The sequence below is a fragment of the Felis catus genome, chromosome F2 (assembly GCF_018350175.1).
Source record: "Felis catus isolate Fca126 chromosome F2, F.catus_Fca126_mat1.0, whole genome shotgun sequence".
NCBI lineage: Eukaryota > Metazoa > Chordata > Mammalia > Carnivora > Felidae > Felis > Felis catus.
Genome location: NC_058385.1, coordinates 39,306,914 through 39,310,949, shown reverse-complemented (window position 1 = coordinate 39,310,949; position 4,036 = coordinate 39,306,914). Strand labels below are relative to the sequence as shown.

At 39.7% G+C, this 4,036-nt stretch overlaps 1 pseudogene; it reads right to left on the bottom strand.

Moving 5' to 3' along the window:
- Window positions 1-1,940: 1,940 nt before the first annotated feature.
- On the bottom strand, window positions 1,941-3,642 carry LOC123383061 (annotated as a pseudogene).
- Between the last annotated feature and the right edge of the window lie 394 nt (window positions 3,643-4,036).

Sequence of the window (4,036 nt, the reverse complement as noted above, 5' to 3'; positions counted from 1 at the left end):
TGGGCAGGACTCGGATGGTTCTTCTGCTCTATCTGCCATTAACTGAGGTCACTCACTCAGCTGCCTTTTAGCTGCCACTGGCCCGAGTTGAAACGTCCAAACAGGCTTCAATCACAAGTCTGGCATTTCATTGCTCATTTACTTGCCACCACCCCCCTCTCTCCATGTGATGTTTCCTCACTCAGAAGTCTTGCTCAACTTTCTTTATATCATGGTGGCTGAATTACCTAGAAAGAAGTTGTCAGTCCCCTTAAAGGTTAGACTCAGACCTGCCACATTATCTATCCCCTTGCTGCATTCTGCTCAGCAAAGCAAGTCTAAAGACCATCCCTGGTTCAAGAGGAGGAGAAACAGAGTCTACCCAAATAAGTAGAGTGGGCTGCACATTTGGGGGGGGGGGGGGGCAAACTAATGGAAGACATCTTTAGAAAGTGTCTCCACACCTCCTAAGAAACCATTTGTTTATTTGATCAAGATGAGAAAATATTTCAAGCATACAAAATGTAACTGATTTCCTTAATTTCACTAGTTACTATCATAGAGAACAGTGAACAAAATAAAAAATATTTGCTTTGTATAGTAAATTTTAGTCCCTTTATACATATCTGTCTACATTTCTTAATGATTTTTTTTATTAGCAACTTTACAAGATGTTTCATGTTGCAAAACACATTATTCTCTAAGACTGCACATTGTGTGGGTTGATAAGACCAGAGTGCCTTTGTTTCTTAAAAACGTACTTGGCCTTGGCCTGTTCTCGTTATCTCTCAAAAATACAAAGATTTAAAAGTTATTACTCCAGCATTAGGCCTATTCAATGGAGTCTCAAAACCTTTTTTACAGATTAGGTGAAAATTCATTTCTAAATACATTGATAAATAAATGATTCATGGTGCACCTGGGGGACTCAGTCAGTTAAGCGGCTGACTTCGGCTCAGGTCATGATCTCACGGTTCGTGGGTTCAAGCCCCGCGTCGGGCTCTGTGCTGACAGCTCAGAGCCTGGAGCCTGCTTCGGATTCTCCATCTCCTTCTCTCTCTGGCCCTCCCCCACTCACATTCTGTCTCTCAGTCTCTCATAAATAAATAAATAAATAAATAAATAAATAAATAAATAAATGGCTTATTTTCAGATTCTCCTTGGAAACAATGTTTGGTGCTTCTTAAAATGCATGAAGCCACAGAAGAGAGTATTTCCTTGGCACCAGACTAATTCAGGTTTAAATCTTCCTTTTACCACCTACTACGCAGGGATGTAGGAAGGATTAAAAAGACGGTATATGTGCAATTCTTAGTTCAGGCAGGGGATATAACCCTCACTGAATGGTAGCTTTTAATATTAAACTCTTTCAAGTCAAGAGTTTTGAAAAAAATGACCTATTTTTGGTTGGTTTGCTTGTCAAATATGTGGATGTAAAAAAAAAAAGGATTGTTTCAACTTTCCTAGGACCTTTGATAAATTTTCTTTTTCATTGGAATAGATGTGATAATGATCACAAGCCCCCCCAAATGCTCCTTTAAAAGGGGGTACTATGATCAAACATATTTGGGAAATATTATATACTCCTAATGGTCTGATAGAGAACTATAATGTATATTAAAGGGTCTAAATATTTTCTGAAAATTAAGACATATCCTTTATTTTTTTTTTAATTTAGCATTACCACAAACTCTACTAAAATCTTAAAACATCATAGTCAGATTGAATCATGAGACTGAAAATAATCAATCAGCTCTACAGGGAGATATTACTTCAGAGATATTGTGGGGTTTAGCTCCAGACCAGCACAATAAAGCAAATATCACAATAAAGGGAGTCAAATGAATTTTCTGGTTTCCCGGTACATATAAATGTTATGTTTACACTATACTTAGTCCATGAAGTATGCAATAGCATTATGTCTAAGAAGTGTACATACTTTAATTAAAAACTAAAAGATGCTAACCATCATCTGTGCTTCTAGTAAGTCATAACATTTTTACCGGTGGAGGGTCTTGCTTCGAGGTTGATGGCTGCTGACTAATTAGGGTGGTGGTTGGTGAAGGTTGGAGTGGCCGGTGCAGGTTCTTAAAATAAGACAACAATGAAGTTTGCCACATAGATTGACTCTTCCTTTCATGAACCATTGCTCTGTAGCCTGTGATGCTATCTGATAGAATCTGACCCACCGGAGAACCTCTTTCAAAATTGGAGTCAATCCTGTCAAACCCTGCCACTGCTTTATCAACTAAGTTTATATAATAGTCTAAATCCTTTGTTGTCATTTCAACGAACTTCACGGCATCTGTACGAGGACTAGATTGTAACTCGAGAAACCACTTTCTTTGCTCATCCATGAGAAGCAAGTCCTCAGCCATTAAAGTTGCATCATGAGATGGAGGCAATTCATTCACACCATCAGGCTCCGCTTCTGATTCTCATTCTCCTGCTATTTCCACTATGTCTGCTTCCTCCACTGAAGTCTTGAACCTCTCAAAGTCATCTATGAGGGTTGGAACCAACTTCTTCCCAATTCTGGTCTATGTCGATATATTGACCTTCTCCCTATGAATCACGAATGCTCTTACTGGCATGTAGAATGATGAAGGCTTTCCAGAAGGTTTTTATTTACTTGGTCCAGATCCATCAGAGGAAACACTATATACAGTAAGGCAGTGATAGCCTTACAAAATGTATCTCTTAAACAATAATACTTGAAAGTCATAATTGCTCCTTGATCCGTGGGCTGCAGAATGGATGCTATGTTAGCAGGCATGAAAACAACATTAACTTCATTATACAACTCGATCAGAGCTCTTGTGTGACCAGGTACATTGTCCGTGAGCAACCATATTTTGAAAGGAGTCTTTTTTTCTGAGCAGTAGGTCTGAACAATAGGCTTAAAATATTCAGCAAACCATGTCATAAACAGATGTGCTGTCATCCAGGCTTTGTTGTTCCATTCATAGAGTATACGCAAAGTAGATTTAGCATAATCCTTAAGGACCCTAAGATTTGTTGGACTGGTCAATGAGCATTGGCTTCAAGTTCAAATCACCAGCTGCACTAAACCCTAACAAGAGAGTCAGTCTGTCCTTAGGCACTTTGAAGCCAGGCATGACTTCCCTTTAGCTATGAAAGTCTTAAATGACATCTTCTTCCAATATATGGAAAATCTGTTGTTTAGGGTAGTCATCTTCATTAATGACCTTGGCTACTTCTTCTGGAGAACTTGCTGCAGCTTCTACAACAGCACTTGCTGCTTCACCTTGTGCTTTTATGTTATGGAGATGGCTTCTTTCCTGAAACTTCATGAATTAACCTCCACTAGCTTCAAACTTTTCTTCTTCAGCTTCTGTACCTCTCTCAGCCTTCAGAGAATCGAAGGGAGTTAGGTCCCTGCTCTGGATTAGGCTTTGGCTTAAGGGAATGTTGTAGATGGTTTGATCTTCTATCCAGACCACTCAAACTGTCTCCATATTGGCGAATAGTCCGTTTCATTGTCTTATCATTTATGTGTTCACTGGGTAGCACTTTTAATTTCCTTCAAGAACTTTTCCTTTGCATTCACAAGTTGGTTAACCGGTGTAAGAGGTCTAACCTTCAGCCTATCTCAGCTTTCCACATGTCTTCCTCACTAAGCTTACTTTTCTCCAGCTTTCAATTTAAGTGAGAGATATGATGGGGCGCCTGGGTGGCTCAGTCGGTTGAGCATCCAACTTTGGCTCAGGTCACGATCTCATGGTTCGTGGGTTTGAGCCCTAGATCGGGCTCTGCACGGACAGCTCAGAGCCTGGAGCCTGCTTCAGGTTCTCCTTCTCTCTCCCCCCTCCTTCTCCCTCCCCTGTTGTCTCTTTCTCTCTCTCAAAAATAAATAAACATTTAAATAAATAAATAAATAAAATGAGACATATGAGAATCTTTCTTTTATCTGAATACTTAGAGGACATTGTATGGTTACTACTTGGCCTTTTTTCAATATTGTTGTACCTTAGGGAATAGGGAGGCCCAAGGAGAGGGAGGAGAAGAAGTCACACAGGAAAATAGCTGGTAGGTG